This window comes from Neopelma chrysocephalum, unplaced genomic scaffold (assembly GCF_003984885.1).
Source record: "Neopelma chrysocephalum unplaced genomic scaffold, ASM398488v2 Primary Assembly neopelma1_75, whole genome shotgun sequence".
Lineage (NCBI taxonomy): Eukaryota > Metazoa > Chordata > Aves > Passeriformes > Pipridae > Neopelma > Neopelma chrysocephalum.
The window spans coordinates 8,526,976-8,548,864 of NW_020897736.1; the positions used below are offsets into that span (position 1 = coordinate 8,526,976).

Consider the following 21,889-nt stretch of genomic DNA (forward strand, 5'->3'; position numbering starts at 1 on the left):
GTGTTTTACAGTACTGATTTGCCTTAAAAGTATTTTTTTAAATGTGCTTTTATTAGTTCAACCACATTTGCCAAGTTTTAACAGGCGACTTCTTTCTCAGCTGCCTAATTTCAAATTCACCTTTCCATAAAGCTTAAGAGGGGGCAAAAAGTCATCACAAGTAAGTGGGATGTGATGCTTAACATTAAGGTTTATGCAAATACACTTTACAGTATCAGTTGAGGGTCAAGAATCATGAATTTACTCTGCAACATGGGAGAATTAAGAAAGAAAAATGATGAAACCTAGCCAAAACTTGGAAATATGTATAATCCTGATTAATACAAGGCTACTAGGAAAACGCAGATGTGAAGTCACACCTTGTTTTATTCAGGGGAAAAGCCAAAGTGTACAAGAGCCAAAGAGAACTTATTCTATGCAGTGGCAGACACTGAAATACAGCAACATTACTCCTTCAACATTAATAAAACATGTTGTATACAGAGCTTTTTTCTTTTCAGTCCTTGAAACCCTGCCAAGTCATAAGCTTTTTATGGGAACATTGAAATGAATGTTGATCAGAGCCATAACCATACCAGTTTTAAATTTTACCACCACTTAGAGGCAAAGGTTTCCCCCCAGTCCCTCACACATCTGCAAATCTGTACATTTTTGAAAAGCCTGATGAACTAAAAATGCTCATATACCCTCCATCTATGAAGACAATGAATTCCTTCTTGGATTATCAGCTGAACTCAGGCCTTGAAAGCACTATGAACTCCTCCACCCCCTAAAATGAAGCTCCTCAAAGGTAAAATTTTACATTTCATATATGAAAAATAATAAGCAAAATTAGTGCTCCAGAGGTCCCCTCATTAACAAGAACATGATATTCTCTTCCCCATCCCTTCCCATATTCATCAGCATCTGTTTTTAACAAAGCCTAAGCTTTATTTTTCACAAAGTTAACACTTACTCATAAAAATACAATCAATTTGGAAGTACAAGGCTGCTGGCATCCAGACAAGTGCTTGATCATTTTGTTGTCATATCTAATGTGATAGAGCTTCAACTGGGTGGAAAACTTCATAAAATAGGGGGCTTCTTCCTTTCTAATTAAGACAGCAATGAAATTTAACAGCCTGGCATGGAAACTTCTTTTCAGTGTTACGTTTTTGGAATAACTCATCTACTCTCATAGATCTTTTACAACGCACTACCCAGTACTTCACCCTTTCCAGCTTAAAGGCTTCCATTTGGTGTCCTCTGTACCAAGCCAACTAGTGTGTCAAAGATGCTGCACCAGAAGATCTGAAAAATATCTGCCATCCTTAAGATCTACTCACCCTACGTGCTCCTACATGTATTCTCTAACTGTAGCACTAAAATCTGTGTCCACTGGAATTTATATCCATTCTGTCATTGACACAAATTTAAAAAGGTATTAATTAGGTGTGCAAGGCCTTAAACTTAACAAGGAAACGGACAAAAAATACACAGCCTACATCCAAGTAGGTCTATCTTTCAAGTCCCTGGGCTGGGAACTTGGGTTGTTTGTATACCATCCTGATTTATGTTTATTTAAATAATGACAAATATTAGTTTTAAATTTACAGTGATTGCTTTATAAGATGTCTCCAATCCTATCGGGATAAAGAGCTTACACTAAACAAAACAGTTTGTTTATATTACTGGTACATCTCATAGGAAATACTTAGAATCCCACACGTTCAAAGCAGGACAAAATTACAGCCCATCTTTCCACAAAGGGCTGCTATCTCCTGCTACCAAGAGGCCAGAAGGACCACATGCAGATCACAAGGCCTGAAAGTTCAAGCCCAGAGAGGCTGGTCTGCAGAACTCCAAGTCCAAAATGTCACATGCCCATCAGGTCCAGCAAAACAAAAGGAAAACTAAAATCCACCCCGTGCTTTGGCAGCAGTGAAATGGCCAGAAGATGTGGGAGAATTAAAGAAGTACCAGGAGAAAGCAGATGTGAAGTCACACCTTGGTTCACAAAATCACAGAATATCCTGAACTGAAAAAGACCCACAAGGATCAAAGTCCAGCTCTTGGCCCTGCACAGGACAGCCCCAAGAATCCCACCATGTGCCTGAGAGCATTATCCAAATGCATCTTAGACAGGCCTAGGGCTGTGACCACTGCCCTGGGGAGCCTGTTCCAGTACTCAAATACTCTTCAGGTGAAGAACCTTTTCCTAATATCCAGCCTAAATCTCCCCTGACAGGTACATTCAGGGCAAAAGCAAGGAACTAAAATAGCCACTCTCATTCCAGACAATGAGAAATACCAAAATAAGAGTTTAAGGACAGCAAGACTATGACCCCAAGGCTCTCATGTTATTTGTGTTGGCTGTCCCACCATCCCCTTATCAAGGAAAAGCCAAAAAAAGACATTTATTCTGTTACTGTTATTATTGATTTGCATCTACAAACACAGTCAAAGATTTATTAAATGTAGTGAGCTCACAACTTAGATGAAAGTTGGTTTCTGTTAGACTCACCTGACTGGGATGTACAAAAACTCAGAGAAAGGTTTGAGGATTTTAAAATTAATTTTAAAATTAATGTAGATTAGGAGAATTAACTGTCTATTCTAGAAAACCTTGCATCTGTTTCTACTATTGATAGCTACACAACAAAACCCCTTATGGCACAGCATGCAGCTGTATGGGAACAGGAGAAAGGATCACCTCCGGCACGCAGAGAGTCCCAAAGAAGTTAAGAGTTGCACATGTACCACAGTTGTAACCCAACAGCCCAAACACAGCAACACTGCAACTTTCCATCTCAGATTAAAAAGAAATTATCTTCAGTAAAGCTGAAAGAGAGTTTTAATGCAACCCTAAAATAACCATTCACACATGCAAACCAATTACTGATGCAGGTACTCAAGTGTGAAAGCAAAGAGAGCAACACCCTGTCCTTCTCTCAAGTACATTAAAAAATTCCATGTTTCTATAAAGATGCCTCTCTATATGCAGGTCCTGTGTTTTGTCTCATACTGACTGTACTCTGAAACTGTGCTCGTACAAGGAGCAGCAGAGCAAAGATCTCCTCTACAGATGATCCTCTCTTTTGTTAGGGCCACAAACAGAAATTACAAAAGAAATCTTTAAAATCGTGGATATTTAGTGAAACCTCCTCAGTGCACTTTCCATGCCCTCTTGCCTAGTGACTGCACCAACTCTCCCCTCTATCTAGAGACCGAAAAAGCATTTCCCCAATTTGTACACAAACGACAGCAAGTCAGTTTTGAAGGGGAAAGAAGAAGAAAGGCAGCACTGAAAACTCTAAGGATTATTTACGAACAAGCTGAAGCCCTATAAACTTGGCCATTGAAGAAAGATAATCCTCTCTAGCTTATGCCAAGTGGGTCAGACAGAGGAAGAACCTCAGCAGTCTTCAAAGTCGAAGCAGATGGGGAAGTGAATAAGTGCCCATGTGAGCAAAAAGGAAACAAGCTTCTGTTCATTTTAGCTTGTTTCAGAGCGTTGGTTTGCTAGACACCATCAAAATGCCAGACCTTTAACTGACACAAGTAGAGGAGCTCACTTCTGTAAGAAGTATTAGAACTGCAGAGTAATTACTTAAGACTGCTATGACACAAAAAAAAAAAAATGAAGTCCTGGTGTGTTCAGATTTAAAATGTTGCTTAGCTTGGTAGGAGGGAATCAGGTAAAGTGGAAGAAAGGTGCTAAGAGGTAGAGACTGACAGAAATGTTCTTTGCTTTGTGGCTATGCAAAAAACCCCTTGAGATTCTTTATCATTAGTGTTTCAGTATCACAGATATAAATATTTATGTAGCTGTAAGGTAGGCTCTACTTCAGAGCTAATTGTAGTTCTAATTAGAGCATTGAAAAAAAAACACATGAGCTTGTAACTAAATTTTTTACCCTTTTTGAAACAAAAAAGCACAGTCCATGCATGCCACAAGATGAACATACATCACATTCTTTAAAAAGCTGAAGTTGACCTCTTGGTCCTTTCTCAGGCTTTACATCGCCAGACAAGATCTGGGCCAAGACCATTTCCACACACAGGGATGCATCTCTGTCTCAGGCTAACCTCATCATCCAAGTGGTGAAACCTAAAACCAACTAATCTCTCCCAGGGTTATGCTTGTGGAACTGGGAATCCCTCCATCTGCCTCAGCAATACAAAAAGATCACTGGCTGCAAAATAAACAGCACATGAACCACAGAACAATAGCCCCTCCAGTCAATGCTGCTCATGCCACCCACCAAGGGCTAATAATTTTCTAACAGATCCCTCCCCCTAAAAAAAACTTTTCATACTTTGAAGAAAGATCTTGTGCAAGTTGACAACATGCAACTTCTTTTGGATCCCTACAAAGGAAGGACTCCCTTCTGCTCTGAACTCCTGGGAGTTTTGCAAGCTATCTGCAATCAGAAGCAATAAATCCTGAAGGAGCACAGAAATAGTTTTAATCAAGAACATTTAAATTGAGCTGTGACCAGTGAAAGGAGGAGTATTCAGTGCTATAGTTTGCTAGGGAGAGACAGAGAGCCAAGGACATGCTGAGGAGATGCTTGACTTCCAAAGAAAATATTGCTAAGAGAAACAGGCAACCTTCCACCATTTATTTTAGGAGGTGGCTGCTGAGCTGCATCAGCTATTCCACTGGTGTCTCCATGAGTGTTTTTTGCCCAAGACTTCTGCTGGAAGAGCCAAAACTGCAAAACTTGTAAGAAAACTCCACAGGAAGAGGCACTGAGAGGTTGCACAACACCAACCCTTTTCAGAGACATGTATCTTCACTTATGCAAACTCAAGTGATCTTCTGATACTTAGGCTGGGTTGTGTGGAGCACCATTAAGACAAGAATAGGTGTATGAAGTCTTTGCTTGTTTTTTTGCAGTGTGTTTAACTACACATTAAGAAATTTGCTAAAATGAGAAGTGTGAAGGAATGGGGAAAGGCTGTGTTGTGAGAAATAACAAGGGGAGAGCTTGAAACTACAATCACTTGTTTATTTTCCTATGATCAGTTATCATGCAAGCTCAAAAGTTAACTACCTTGCTTTATGTAACTTTTTACCATGACAACTAACGACAGTTATTCCATTTAGCTAAGATACCATCATTCTCACAGCAGCTTTAAATGTTTTAAGATGCAAAGCAAGGATTCCCCCATATTCCTTTCCCCACTAAAAAAACCCAAACACGTTAACCTTGAGGACCACATAAAGTTGCATTTGCTGTAGTCAAACTTTTTCTCTGCAACTCTGGTGTAGAGGGAAGGGAAAAAAAAAAAGATATACAAGTTAACAGACTCATATTGGCTTTTTAACAGCATCTCCACAAAAAGGATTTTTTTTTTTTTACACGGACATTTGACCTGGGTTAACACTGCAGTGTGGAGAGCTGAAAAGGGATCACCTGATGAAACAGAAATACCTCCCTCCAAACTATATTGCAGGAATTACAGCCAAGCACCCCAACCACAGCAAACAGTAAGAGCCTTCTGGAACAGCACACGTTCTGTGTCAGCAAAGCAGCATTAATACAAAACTCAATTCAAATAAAGGAGCACTGACCCTTCGGAAAGGGTACGGCTTCAACAGGCTTCCACCACCCCAAACAAAGACCACCGAAGATATTCAAACCATTGCAAAAAATTATTACATCAAAAGGAGGAAAACAGTGTCAGCCTTGTACATGTTTTGTTGTTGAATAATGACAGTGTTTACCTTCCCAACCTAACACATTACTGCTCTGGACCCAACTTTAAAGCAGAGTACATGACAGAATTAATTATGTCCTTTCCTCTTAACTACCATTCCCTGGTTATTTATTAGCTCAGTCTGCATATATTCATAGATGTGTCTAATATACAAAGTTAAAAGGATTTAAAACTGCTGCCTAAATACTTCCCTGGTTTACAGAGTCCTCTCCACCCTCTAGACAGGCAGTGGCATCAATAAATACAGCCTTAGGCTGGAAATTAGTCACTCCTGAAGCAGTTGAGGGAGACATGGGGGAACCACAAGTGCTCTGTGACAGGCAAGAGCATCTCACGGGCAACACGGTGATGGATCACAGGCAACAATCTCCCTCAGACACGTACTACACATGGTTCTGCTAAGGTCTTTTCTGTGATTTAGTAAAATGCAAAGGCTGCCAGCACATCCAGCTTTGTCTTACAGCCCTCTCCAGCTTGCAGTTTAGCAAACCACCAGGCAGACCATCTGCCAGAACTACAAGGTCCACCTCTGTTGGAGCACCCACAGCTTGGAGGCCACCAGCCAGTTCCTGTGTCTTTCTGGAAAATACAAAAGCCCTGCAACACCACATAGTCTGAGTTCACAGTACCTCAGCAAAGGAATGGCAGGGAGATAAATTCAGATAAGCTACCTAAATGTAAACCTCAAGAGAACCCAAAAGCCTCTCTGGAGTTTTCTATTTGGCTAAAATGAGATTTTCAGGCTAAAGACCTATTCACTCTCCTGAAGAGGGACAAACACCGGGGATAAGCAGATTGGAGAAGACTTCTGCTTTAAGACTGAATCAATTTTATTTCACTGAGGTCCATCATCTCAAGGTACAGAGGCCAGTAGCTTCCACACTGACCATCCACTGTAAGGAGATGAAAAAAGAAAGAGGATGGGTACTGCTACAGACCCAGCAACAGAAAGCAGAGAGAAAAAAAAATAAAACCCTTTCACAGGCACTTCACAAAGAGCAGCAGCACTTTTATCTTTGTCAGCACAGATTTTAGGATACTATATTCCTGTGTGAATACTGCAGTCACTGTTTGGCCTCATCCAGAATCACAAGCAATTCCAACTAATACATCAAATTAGCCCGTATCTGGGGATTAACTTTTTGTCTTGCATCAGAGGTCAATCAAATCTACTCTCCATCACAGAGAAAGGAACAAAGTCCATTTTGGTATAGCAGGACACTTAATTCTTCCACCCATCACTGAAGGCACCATGGCACTGGATTTGCACTCAGGAGAATGTCCCTGTGCTATGGAACAGCACAGAAACTGGGTTTGAGAAGGTATTTAGAAGAAGCAAAGACCATGTGCTTGCAATCAACACTCAGAAACCCTGTTAATCACTTATCAGCTTGAATTTAGCATTTTAGTGGTATAGATGGGGTTTAGAGATGAAAGGGGAGTGTTAAATTTGTTTGGGATCTTCCATCTTTTGGGCTAAAAAAATATAAAACTCTGAAGCTTTTTATGATCTCTCCATGTCAGAAACTCCTGCCTAGAACTGTTGAGGGAAACAGGGAAGAGAAAGGGATGGAGGAAGAGCAACTGTATCTAAAAATCTGGAAGTATTAAGGTTTCATTTCATAACAAAATGGCATTAAGTGATACCAGCAAGTTTACTTTCTAGTGGAAAAAAAAAAAAGGCAGAGTATCTCCTGAAAAATTTTTTTATAAATTGGTGAGACTATGGAGACTATGCAGATGAAAGCTGTATTTCATTATTCTGCACCACGTCCACTTCATTTGATTAAATGAATAAATGAGATCCTTATGTCATACTAGAGGCACTACCCCTACTTTTGTTTACTACATCTTTCTAGCCTTAACCACAGCACACGCAGCACAGCTGGCTGGCAGCTCAACGTTACAACACAACACGCAGAGAAGATAGGGGAAGTGATTCTAAAAAAAAAAAAAAAAACAAAAAAACCCACAGAAAAAAAACTTGCTCCACTTACCTAAGCAATGTTGTCATTAGAGAGTTTTCCAATAATAAAATCCAAGAAAAAAAGCCTGAAAAAAACCACAGAAAAAGGCAAAGTTTTAGTAATGCTCTCACTTTTTTCTCAGGAACATGAAAAGTAAGCGATTTAAAGAAAAAGAAGTACATTCATTCCATTAGTTGCATTTCAGATAGTTATTTGTAACAGAAAGGTGCTCCTCAGGCAGCAAATGTATCAGAAACAATAGGGCAGATTTTTCACTGCTGCTGCCAGCATTATACCAGTGCAATTCCCCAAATGTCAATCACATTGGACTGCAATAAAACTAGTGTTATCCAGCAGACGAGTCAGGCCTAAGGCAATTAGCTAAGCTGCCCCATTTAGATTTTCAGTCATTTCTCCCTCCCACCGAGTTGGATTATCAGAAAATTTGGACCAAGCTGTGGGGTGAGAAGCGAGGAGTCAAATACACACACACACACACATACACACACACACAGAGAGTAAGGCTGAAGGTGGCCAGAATCAAAAATGTTGCTTATTAAAAATATCCCCAAATCACCCCAGGGCTAATGGCAAAAGACTCTGAGGCAGCAAAAGACAGAACAATATTAAGAAAGCTGTGATATATGAGACTTCATTATCGCATAAAAATAAAAGGCACAGTGTGAATTGCTGGTAAAAACGGCATGTGGCCACGACAGGTCTTACCAAAAATCACTGCTACCAAAAAAAGCCCTCAAGGCTTGTTGAGACTCATGAATGCAGACTAAAAAAAAAAAAAAAGAAAAGAAACCAGAAACCACACACCCAAACTAACTGAATATGGATGACTGCAAGGCTCCAAATCAAAGAGGGAGTTGACCACTGTTTAGGAGGAAGAAATCATTGCTTGTTCCAAGATTAAAAACTTATAATTCTGGCCCTGGCTGAAGCACTATCATTCACTAATCTGGTACAATTTAGTCGGGTTGATCCCCCCCTCAGACAGAGGGGCATTATCAAAAGTTCCTCCATTCATTTTGCTTCCTGTTAGCCAGTGAAAGCCCCTTTTATATGCTCCTCCAGAGGCTGTTAAAGCCAAGGAAGACTTTCCGATAGAGAAGATAAGGTAGTTGGATTTATTCATGAGAGGAGGAAGGGAAGTTGTACAGGCTGATTACAGCTGCTCCAAAGTTGAAAAGTAGAGGTTTGGAGGAGGGAGGTGGAAGATGATGGATTTTTCATTAATAAGCATTATACCACTACCATTACTGTTAGAAGTAGCATTAATTCTCCTGATACTCATCTTAAGTTGGCATCACCAAATACACACGTGGTTGAATAATTCAAAAATACATGGAAAAGGCAGAAGAGGATATTTTTTAAAGAGATTAAATAATTTTTTTTAAAAAATAGAATATTTAAGACCGTAAGGATAAACTAGCCAGAATCAGAGGGAAGACACCGCCTAAAAATGGTCTCAAGACTAAGACTGTTCACAAATCATTTTCAGGGTCAGATCCTGTTCTTATTGCCAACATGAGCACTCTCAGACATCAATGGAGAAGGATGGTGATTTCCAAATTACTTAACATGTGTCAGCAATTTTGAACAGTTGCTTTGCAGATTCTTAAGGCAAACCAAGCAAAACCCCACAAGAGAGCCCAGTACAGTACTTGGCAGATGAAAAGCTGCCTGGAAATTCTATCAAGACTCTGAAAAACATTCCCCCATTAATGTTCAAACACTCTGGTATAGTTAGAATAGTTTTTAAATGCAACAAGATGGAAATGCAAACAAAAACACATTTCTCAAGTTTAAAAAGGTCAAGCCAAAGCAGCAAAGCTCTACCAGAAGTTAGGGCTAACAATGATGGTTACAGGGGTAAACCCTGCCTCTTCCTTCCCCTCTCCCAGACTATTCTTCTCCAAACGAAGGAGAAAAATAAACAAGAATCAAAATACCCACAGCAGAAAATCAAATGCAGCTTTAAAAGAAAGAAAATAACTCAACTATACCTCATCATTACTCCATCCAGTCTTCAGACGCATCACTCAAGGCAAAGCTCAGCTGGCATCTGCTCTCCCCACTTTGTGCTGCAGTGGGAGCAATCACCAACTTCAATCATAAACTACAGCAAACTCTGCAAACACTCAGATTTAGTGGGTATCTCAGAAAAAGATGCCAAGTGTCAGATTCCCCCATAGTAAATACGGGTAATACTGCTCATCTATCTTCAGACAGGCTTTGCAACACAAACCTGAAGAGACAATGTACTGTTATAAACCTCAAGCACAAAAGCAATTGTACATGTTAATTTACAGTTTCACTCCATGAATAAGGACAAGCTTATCAAAGCACAAAGGGTGTTTCCTACAGTGGGAATGTCGTAATGGGATGACAAGACATAGCCTGCTTGTTCTGCATGTTTGGGAAGATTGTTGGGTCTTTCTTGTCACAAAACAACTCTTGTTGCACCAATATTTAATTAAAAACAAGCCACAAAAGTCCACCCAAAACTTCTCATTTGTTTTCAGGTCTGAGGAACCCACACTGGCAAATTACAGCTCATATTCACTGCATTACAAGGAAATGAAGAGGCATGGACTAGATGTCCCTTTTCAGCTTGATTAAGACCCAACTGCACCAGTTGCAACAGCTGATGTGAGGAAGTCACACTAAGTCTGAACAGTCTTCCCACTCAAGCTGACAGACTACAAGAAAACCACAACAAGAGGCCCATGCCCACTGTGATAGAGCTGGATGCAACTAATTTTGTTCAGTTAAAATATGACTTTACACATCTGACAGTTTCAGAAAGGCCAAAAAAAGAACAGGTTTACTTGGCTCTTACATTTCACTGCCCGTCTTCTGCAAATACAAGGTTGGTTGTTGTGATCATGCTGGGGCTTAGGATTCGGGGTTTTCTTTATAACCCCAAAAACCAAAAGTTCCTACTTCTAAAGACCATGTTATGTTTCTCACAGGCCTGGCTATGGATACACAGATGCATCTGTACTGCTAGACTTGGGATAGCTGCAACTGAAGGCAACAGAATATTTCAATAGTAGTTTCTTTGTCACTGCAAGAATCTGCTCTGCCACACAAGCCTGCAATTCCAGATTTCTGCATACATTGCGAGGGGCATGAGGCATCAGCAGTGGCTGGAGTTCAGCACGTTCCTGGGCAGTTCTATGGTAACGACATTTAGATGGTTAAAGGTGGTTTCAGCAGAGTTCAGAAAAATCAGCAAAGAAATCCAAAATTCAGAGAGCAAACCCTGTACAGGCAAATCAGGCTTTGCAAACTCGTGATGCATTGAAAGAGTACGGGTTCTCCATCTCCTCTCCGAGGGAAGCTGCAGCACAGGCTCAGCGGTGCCAGGAAGGTTAGAGGGCTGCCAGAGCATTTACAGGAGGTTTGTGTGCAAACAGAATAAACAGCCTCGACTAAATTCTTGTAACCAATTAAACAACAACTCTCCACTGAGAATACAGCATCACTCAGCTGCTTACCTAATCCTCAACCCCTGCTTCTCAAGATGGCTTTCAATTTTCAAGTCTTCCACTTTTCTTCAGAAGCAGCAGACAAATGAATACCAGTTCTCCAGATATCCTGGTTCTAAGGCTATCATTTGCCTTTTAAAGAGCATCAGTACTCAAAAGTGACTTAACACTAATGAGCTTTTACAAGCAAGTCTGCAAACATTAATACATGTGAGCAGCCATACTAAATCCACCCAAATTACCTATCTGGGATGCTCTCCTCTAGCCTGGACTGGACTTCAAGCCAAGAGATGACCAAACTTGGAAGGTGACTATAGATTTTCTCTGGTCTGCATCCCTGTGTTAAGCTACCCAGTGATGCTAAGCAGATGCATTTTGAATGTGCTGTTTCATCTCATGTAAAGGGGGGAGAAAAGGAAAAAGAGTCAGAAATAGTACTTATCTGAAAAAAAATTTAAAAAGGCAAATATTTTAAACTAAGTACTGCTACTGTTTGTAGAATGGCCTGAAAGAGAGATATCTCTGAAATTCCTTTAAATACATGTGTTCAGCTTTTAAACTGCAAAACGAGTCAATCTGACAAACCAGCTCAGTTAGAATTGCTCCAACAAAGCAGAGGGTCCCGTCCCCTAAGCCAGCACAAGTTTCTGGCATAGACACTGGTGTGTGAGATTTTACATTCCCCTTTACATAAACAGTCATACATCAAGCTCTAAAAATTTGCTTCACAGAAACATTTGCACTAGTAAAATTCAATTATTCTAATATTTGTATGACACATGCAGGAGGGGTACATAAAAAGGTTATGGTGAGCTCATTTAAGAATTTAAACAAGGACTTGATAAAAAGGTTTTGAATTATTCACTCAGCTCCACTATTAAATCAGGCTTCCAAAGGAGTCTTTAAACAACAGCCCAGAAGACACTGTATTTATAACAAAAAGGCAGTACTGAAGCCATCACACTCTCTCACAGAACAAACCATTCATAATTACAGTGTAAATGCACACAGGCACAGTATCATGCCTTGGTCACAATCCTGCCAGATTAACTGGACACTCCAAATATTTATATTAATATTCCTTTCTGGAGAGGCAGCACCACTTCTGTCTAAATTTCTTAAGTATTGCTTTTTATGCTAAGGAAGAGCAATTTCTTCAAGAACATCTAAAGTTTAGAGAAGTGCTCAAGAACAGCACGAAGCAAGATGAAGACAATCCTTTACAAGTATTTACTTATTTTTATACCAGCCTCTGTAGGCTGGCACACAAGTATTTTGCTATGTCTCCCAAAGCTTCAGAGCCAAACTCAACTGAAGACATCACCGTACATCTCAGTTATAAACTCCCATGCTAAGTTTACATACAGCACAGCAATTTTCTGCATACTTGCTCCTCACACACATACCAGATCTTTTTTCCAAACCTCGGGGCCCACTTGAAATAACAGCCATCTCTAGAGGGAGGGAAAACAGGGGGCTTAGGAGAGATAATATGAGTGGTGCTCCACTTCTCTTGTACAGGCATCCTCTCACCACCTGCTTCTTTTCTCCCCATCCCTTTTACTTCCACATTACAGGCTGCTCTCAGCAGTTCAGCTCAACAAACATGAACCAAGATTTCCTCTCAAAATAACTACTCCAAGACCATTTCAACTATGAGTATTGCCCACAGAAACATTCCTGTTTGGATATCATCTTCTCTCCTGCATCAGTTTGTTCCCAAATAAACCCATGGGTTGGTGATACAAGGTCATGAAGTTGTGACAAAAAACCAGGATACCCTCCCACTGCATCCAGCCATGCTCCCAGAGGAAGGGCAGGGTGAGTCAGTCTCCCAAGATAGTTGGTTTCAGGCATTTCTGACAGCATAATTTTAGTGTTAGTATTTCATTTCCTTTAGCCATCTCATGGAGAGTGCTCAAGTATTAATGAAATGTTTTAACACACTCTCATTGCCTGGAGAAGACGTAGGGTGTCACCTAACCAGCTGCTCAAGATTCACACTAAGCTGCTCTGGTCACCAACACAAACAAAAAGGATTTTTGCTTTACATGGGCTAAGGAAAGGTTTGGGGGTGAGAAGGATGAGCCAAAACTACCACATCCACAAATACCATTGAGCCCTGGGACAGCAGTGGGAGCCTTTCCTGAGCAGAACCAGCAGCACATCAATCTAAGACCACCATAATCCATACAAAAAATAAAAATAAAAATAAGACTATCTCATTATTTCTGAAGAAATGAGGGTTCAGATGGTTTTGTTTGGCTGTTACAAAGCCAAGCCACAGCAGTAGTGCCATCAGCAACACACCTCCTGAAACTTTTTTTATTTTTTAAACATTTAAATCCAACTTTCCTGATGTACTTTCCTTCAAACCTACACTCCAGCTCCTTATCCACATGTTCTTACAAATCTGTCTATCTGAAGCACTGGTTTTCCTGGCTATGGGTAAGGCTCAACACCTGCACCACTGCAAATGTAATTACGGCAAAATACCACAGTTATTTGTAGACTTCCTGTTCATCAAATAATATTAGTGTACCTTTGCCTTGAGCAATTATTTACAGAGCTGGAAATCCTGAAGAGACACTAGAGATTGCAGAATCGTTCTGCTATCTACCCCTTCATTGTGCACTGATGCTTTGTATTAGCTTTTGGAACAACTCAGAGGGGAAAATAAAAATATCAGAGTAATTCTTCATAAATCTGTCCAATGAAAAGGAGAGGGGGAAATGTAATTCAGTTAAAACTCTGCATTAGCTTACTCCAGTTGAGACTGGGAGGCATTTTACACTTCAGCTGAATTGGCAGCTTGAATTCAACTTCAGGCTCCAATGCAGGCTTTAAGTCAAATTCCTCAGCAGAGTAAAACCCTTATTAGCCTGTCTTCACTGTAATTTTAATCTTACTTAATTCTGAGTATGTAATTTATGTTAAGAATAACCCACTTTTTTCAGAACAGGATATATTGCATGCAGAATTATTCCCTGGCTAGCACAGTTAAGGTTTCCCTTGGAGAAATAATTTTTTACATATTGACAGCGAAGGGAAAAAAAACACTGAAAGCTTTAAAAACATGCAAAAGAATTTTCACAAATGCATCACAGACGGTTGTATTAATTCACCTAATATATCCCTAACCCACTGAAGCAAGGCCATGCAGTCTCACTTCAAACCAATGCTATGTGCTAGAAAGATATTTAATCTGTGCTAGAAAGATATTTAATCTGTTTAAAAACTGACATTCCTTTTTTACCACACACAAAAGGTGTGGGAGAAGAGAGAAAAAAAGTTGATATTTCTACCTTTAAAAAGAAGCAAGACCATCCCATTCCCTCTCCCGCCCATTTTTCCTAATTTATGATGACAATTGCAAGCAGAAAAATGAAAACACCTTGTAAAGTCGACATCTCAATTTCAAGTTCCATCATCAAGACAAAATTCATAACAATTTCTCTAGTTTAAATGAAAACAACTTTAAAGCACCCTCTAAAGTTTACAAAGTCTGCTTTAGAGTTAAAACTGTCAATAAAGCTGGCACACAACACCTACTCATACAGTATTTACATCCTGTAGGTGATCTCAAGCTCTGAAGCCCCAGTTACTATCTCTTCCCAATCACAAAACATTCACTATGTATTTCCTGCATTATTTGCACGGTTGCTTAGTTTTGGGGTTTTGTTTGGTTTTTCATTGTTTGGGTTTTTTTTAAATGCCCTGTTAGTAAAAAGCTACTGAGATCTCTCACCCAAGCTCAGAAAAAACACCAAGTGATTTACCAGGGTGGTTTCCTACTGTCCCTCTGCACTTGCTGGTGCAGTTTCATGTTGTCCCCCTTGCTCCCACTCCTCTTTAAGAGGCGATTTCATGTAAAAAAACAGTTTAACTCTTATCACCCATCCCCTGGCCCATAAACCAACACGTCCCTTCCAGTGAAGCTTATACCCTGTCAGAGCCTATTTGTATAGTCTGAATAGGAGAGACAGGGAATAGTTATGCATTTGCCAAGTGAAGGGTTGTGATTTGAGAGTGAAATCCCAGAGAGTGAATCCAAGAAAGACCAGGAGAAAGAGCCAGACTGTGCCAAGAGCATGAGATCAGGTCTGTCCCATGTCGCAGCCTGGCACCGGAACACCAGAGATCTTAACAACTTGCACTATGATCCTCACAAAGGTAAAAAAAATTAATCGCACATTTTACCCTCTAGATTTTCCTCCATTTTGTGCGGTGTCCACACTGAAAAATTAAGGAGAGGTTTTCCAGGACTTTGCAGCACATATGGCCCCACACTGAGCCGTGCTCAAAGCGGGCAGCTGTGCGAGGGAAGAGAACCAGAGAGGACTCGGACAGATGTTTCCATTCACAAACACTGCCAAGGAGCTGGGAATGCCGAGTTCACTACCTTGGCGTTATTTACATTTCACAACATCCAGCAATAACCATGCCACGAGCAGTTTAGAAAAGGAAAATACCATGCTGCGAGGGAGTGTTTTACCATCGCCTTCGTTAAGGGGGCAAAAATTAAACTTTTTTTTTTTAAATTCCAGTTCTGAAACTTTGTGTGGCTTCATTTTGCCCACTGCCATCCAACCAGGATGCCAGCACCCCAAGCCTCATCTGCTTCCAGCTAATTACCTGCCATTCCCCTTTTGCACACGATTGCTTCTGGGGTACCAGAGATGGTTAACTGTGCCATCCCTGAACCACCTGGATCTTTTCTTCCCATTTTCCAGAATAAAATGATTCTTAATCTAGCACAGAAGACAGTTTATCCTTTAGCAACTGTTCCACAATCCAAACACTCCAAAGACCAAAACTGAAAATATCCTCACAAATGGTTGGAAGGGTACATTTCAGAGGCACTCGTCCAAACCTCAATCCTGAGACCCAACAGGTTTGAGAATTAGCTGCCAGATCCAGTCTGGCAACTAGAACAGCTACTCCAAGCTTGGTCCCATCCACCCAAACACGCTGAAGCGTTATACATGGACCACATGCAACAACGTGATCTGCATGTCCGAGGTGCTCCCTGCAGCAAGAGACAGGAAGGGTGATGAGGAAAGCATTTTTTCCCACCAGCATTATGACCCTCGAAGTTCTCTCTGAGCCCACAGCAGAGGCAGAGAGAAAATAAAAAGGCCAGTATTACCCATTTCTATTAATGTCAGTACTTGCTCGAGCTTTCAAAGGGGTTCTGTATCTCAGCACACACACTGTATCGTGTTTCTCAAAGTTTCGTGCTGGTGAACATTGCCCAGTCAGGGCAACTTTACCGGGAGTGAGTGCAAGGCTCCCCTCCTGCCACTGCCACAAGGGGACACCTTCCTTCCCAAAGTAAACCAGACACTAATGCTATTTATGGATCCTGTTGCAGAACCAGACAGGCTTCCCAGCCACTATTCATCAACGTGCAAATAGGTTTTATTTCATGGCAGGCAGGACAGATTTGAAAGGAAAAGAAAAAGTCCTGAAGTTCTGTCTTACTTTTTGAAAGAATTATATATTTGAAGAGTAGCTGGAAATTCAACACAGAACAGTAATACCCACAAATGAAGACTGATCATAAATTCTTTGAGGAACACTTTATTTAAAAAAAAAAATTTGCAATTTCAAGTTAGTTCCTAACGGATTATTAAAGGAAAGCAAATATCCTTGGAAAAGGCAGCCAGCTGATGCACCAAGGGACAGACCACCGGAAGAACATCAGCTCCATTACTCTTCCACATCCAGAACAAAGATAGGGAATGTAACTGTGAAATCTTCCTTACTTTGCAGAAAAAAAAAGACTACATCAGATTCCAGAGATACAGATGGACAACACTCACCAGCACTAATTTTAAACATTAACACAGCAGACTCCACCACCTTGTCCTCCTAGGTCTTCGGGGTTTCAGTGGGAACTACAGCTTTGTTCTTACAAGCATTTTTCATAGAATCACCTTTGCATTTAAAATGTCAACTGTAAATGCATCTGCTATTCAGATCAAGCACCCACAGGCACCTAATTTTACATGCAAGAAGTTTTAAAAAGCTCTAAAAGAGCCCAAGGACATTTGGAAGGGTAGATGCAAGTTTCAAATGAGTCTTAGCATATCATCAGCAAAAAAAAAAATTCTATTCTTAGATATCCCCCTTTGGTGTTTCCTATAATCTTCCTTTTTTTTTTTCTCCTACTCCTTTGAGAAAGTAAGTTGTTTGGTTATTAGGAAAAAAATGGAAGAACCTGTTCTGCAAGGCATACAAACAAAGCAGTATATTCCAAAAAAAGAAAAGCTCATTCAAAAGTATGTAAATATTAGGGCTGGTAACACAAACAATAAAACCACAGGAAACACAAGAAATTAAGAATAGATCAGGACTCATTCAATTTCCTGGCTGCTGGATATATAAGCACTTTTCTGGGTTGAATGTATCAGACAAGATTTATTTTCTGAATAAAAGATATCAGGGAGTTGACATGAGTAATTTAAAGAGGCAAACAGAAAGCAATGTCTGTTCTGATCCTTGTCCAGGACAAGGACACTGACCAAGGCAGCTACACCCAGAACCTGGCACATCACAGCACTAGGAGTTGAGCATCACTAAGCAGTGAATTCAAGTTTGCTAAAGTCACGGAGAAGGTACAAGCAGGACACTGCTTATTCCCCAGGGCACATCCAAAAGGCTGCTGTTGAATGAGGCACTGCTCACCAACACTGAGGCTGAGCAAGAAACAGAGGTGACAATTAGTTCCCAACATGCAGGGTGGTCCATGCCATCGCCACCCTGCAACTCTCCCTGGCTGGAAGGCACACTCCCAGAGCTCGGCACTGCATTCCCCAGCTCGGGCGTATTCCTGAATTCCCCATGGCTGCAAGGCTTTCATCCAGCAGCATCCCAACAGCTCTTTCTCTCCTCCCCATCGTGGGCATTTTTTTTGCGAACCAGCCAGAAGCAGCAAGGTCCCAGCTGGACAGAGTCGTACATCTCTTGTGCAGAAGTTTCAAACGTTGCTCTGCTGAGCATTCCAGCCACGTTAACACAACCACAACAGCTCCTGCTCCTCATCCCAGCTTCCATCTAATGCTAAACCAACTCTCCTCCTTCATCCTCATGGTGGCTCAGATCCAGACTCTTACCTAAGAGTCAAAAAAATTCCTACAAAGAAAACAATTTATTTCCTTCACTGCAAACACCAAGTGATGGACCTATCCAAAGAAAAAATTTAACAAGGCTTAAAGTACATTTCCTCCAAAACGGCCTAAGTTTCTCTTGGCACTGAAATATCACAAGCCCAAGGCATAAAAGCACACAGGTATTTATGCAAACAGAATTACCCTTTTCTAATTTTTATCAGAAGCACTGATCAGACTGGGTTTAGCGTCAAAATTGGCAAAGATTTTACAAATTAGTCCCTGGAAAGTGGGGAAAAAAAATGAAGACTCTTCCAAGCAGAGTATGAAAAACTTTATCAGTTTACACCCACTTGATAAGTTTTATCCATTTTAGGCATTTCAAATGTTCAATCTTCATATAATGCAACTGTAAAGTAACTCTTTGCTATTTATCTGCCATCTATCATATATACATATATAATATGTATTAACAGATATCACAGAGAGGATGGGTCCTGCAAACAATCTAGTAAAGAAAGGGTAAAAAAGCACACTCATGTTTTGCAGTTTCAGGAAGACATACACAATTTCAAGCACTTTCTTTGCCACGGGTCCTCAATCCTCTTCAAGTAGTTTTGCATTTTCATTTCAAAACTTGCTCTCCACTTAGTCAAGTGTTTTCCTTTTCTCCACCCTCCATAAGCTGTTGCTGGGATAGGATCTCTTATTAGTCTCAAACAACTCGATGACTTCTGAACTTTGAGATTATAAAGCAAGAAAGTTACTGAACACTCACATGCAAGTGGATTGGCTAAGAAAAAGTAGCACAAAGTCCTGCCAAAATCCTAGCTAATCTGATAAAGGAAAAACCAGGGAGGTCTAAGCACTAAACCCCACGGTTTAAATAGAGCCAATTCCAGCTGCAGAAGGAAACACGTCACTTTTATAATTTACCTTTAAGGTGGTAAAATGTGTTCTCTTCAGATGACATATCTGAAGAAGAAGTACCGTGATAAAATTCCCAAAACACAGAAAAACATGGGACCGACAGGTAAATTTCATACCAATCAACAAACACAGCTTGTAAACTGACTGGAAGGAGGGAGAAGCAAATTTCCGAGACCTATGTGACATGCAGCCAGTTACCACTTAAGTACTTCTTCAACTTTCCCACTTTTGATGCTCTTCACAAACAATTAATCCTCTTAATAGTCATGCAAGTATATTTATTATCCACAGTTTTAACTTGTAAGCTCTTCAAGCAGTGAGTTATTCCTTTTCTAGCGTAATACACTACTCATGAAAACAGGGATCAAAGCCCTGTTTTAACCGTGGAACAACTCACTCAAGAAATTTGCTCCCACCAGCTCACTCCCTGCCAGCATGTTAGAGAGAAACAAGGAAGGCACCCGCTCTGGTACATACTTTTAAGCCAGTTAAAATCACTTTTAAACTAGTTAAGTGCTCAAATCTCATCCTCCGTGCTACACACACCCTTCTTCAGGCTACATAACCAAAACACTCTTCCAAAATTATTTAGTAGCTCTGGCCAGGGTGGAAAAGCAGCTCCAGACTTTGGAGGCTCCCAAGCCCCCACTGCACAAGCAGATTCATGCTCCTGTGACCAAGACAGCAGCAGCCACCAGCACACAAACACAACCACATGGTGGGTACCAACATAACCCTCAGCATCCTGTCACAGTGGGCCTGAGGACAAATGTGTATATTTGTTTTCCTGTTGGCATCTGCATTATTCAATATAGAAAAACCTGCAGTTAACAAACATGTGCAACAATGTTTCACCTTGGATCACACAAAAATGTAAAGAGACACCCAGACCTTGTGAAATGAATGTTTATTACAAAAGACTGTCTTTTACGACAGCACATATAAAAGGGGTTTAGTCTTTTATTTCTCTACCCAGCTGAGACAACCTACCTTCTCTGCAGCTGTTAGGAGAAGAGAAACTATAAACATTTACATTTAATGTAACAAAAGGTTTGCTCACCACCTCTTGTGTTCCACTATGCTCTTAGACGATGATCACTCATCATAAAAATGGGTGGAGTGGCTGCAAAACACTCAGTGATGGAAAAACTGACTCCCATGTTCAAGAGAAGCTCCTGCACAGGCTGGAAACCCCACTAAAATGGAGTGTTGTCATTACTCCCTGGATGGGAAGTCTTTCAGCTACGGATGCAAACACATCTGCTACACAGCACGTGAGACAGTGTGTTTTACTTTTATCTCCAGAATCACCCTCTGCACCAACTCAAAGATCTTCAGATCAGACTACAGAAACTGTTTTAATCTAGGTCACACATAGACTCATTCATCTCCAGTTTGGTTTTAAAACAATTAAAAAACCAACTCTCCCAAGTACAAAGTGCAGACTTGAAGATGTCCAGTGCCATCAGCACTGCAGCCTTTCTGCAGTGCTGAAAGATTTATGGTAACAGGGAACAAAACAACAAAACCCATCACGTAACATCAGAGGTACATCACGTAAGCCTCACTCCTCAGCTGGCTCACTAAGTTATATTAACTCAAAAAAAGGATAAGTCCCAGTTTTGCTGCCATCTTACTTGTGGGTCCAGCAATCAGGAAACATCCTGTGCAGAAACTCATGAGGCAAAAGAAATAACTCTGTATAAGGGTCAAATCTGGCCATCCTGTCTCCCCTTCCCCCCCAAAAAATAAATCACTTCCCCCCTTCCTTTAACACCTGCTTCCTCCATCTGAGCACTCATTGTCCCACTGCTATTACAGGACCAAAGGCTTCAGCATCCCAAGGGAAACTCAGGAGGGAAACCAGTGTATAAAGCAAGCAAGACTCATTCCCTACAGCAATCTCACACCTCAGCATCCCCTATTTTCCCTCTTTTCCTATTGACAGCAAATTCCAAGATTCGGCTGGATGTTGATAGCCACACGTGCTGGGAACCCAAATGTGCCACACATCCTGGTATTGAACCCCACCGTGCTCACAGTCACTCCTGTGGACCACTTGCCTTGCTCTTATACCTCCCCAAGGACCCACAATCAACACCATGGGGCAGGAAATGAGGTTGGAGAGCCCACAGCATGACCCAGCACAGCTTTTTGTATGGCTGCCCTGAAAGGAGAGACTCCACACAAACAGCTGCTCTGTGCTCCCCTAATACATGGCAGGGACAGAGCAGCATCAGGGACATGGCAAAAGGAGTCTTTGGACAAATCCATTCCCAGCATCAGTTTCCATCAAGAGGGCTTTAACTGCAGGAGGTTGCCCTGTAGATTCACACTCCCACTTCAGTCTTCCCTAAGCAGAAAACAGGGATACCTACAAGAACACAACAGGTCGGCCAGTATCCGTGTGTGACACATGCCAGGTGTGTTAATCCATGGAAAAAGAACGGGTGAGTCAGTAGTTTGAGTCTGAAGACACTCTGGTTTAGAACAACTGCTCCGTGCCAAAATCCTTGTTTGTAATGGTTTTATTAACTGCAGCACTCAGACTTACAGAACAGTTACACCACTGAGGGCAGAGGCACGTTGGGAAAAAGATTTACTTTCCCAAGTAACTTTGCCAGAAACCTCAGATACGGTTTACACTGAAGCTACAAAGTATGTCACAGAT

At 40.9% G+C, this 21,889-nt stretch overlaps 1 protein-coding gene across 7 annotated transcripts in view; it reads right to left on the reverse strand.

Moving 5' to 3' along the window:
• AKAP13 (A-kinase anchoring protein 13) overlaps positions 1-21,889 on the reverse strand; it is a 207,136-nt gene that overhangs the window by 179,121 nt on the left and 6,126 nt on the right. For all 7 annotated transcript variants that reach the window (XM_027688140.1, XM_027688144.1, XM_027688143.1 and 4 more), the window contains exon 2: positions 7,704-7,758. The gene's annotated coding sequence lies outside the window, so the exon portion shown is untranslated. The remainder of the gene's footprint in view (positions 1-7,703; positions 7,759-21,889) is intronic.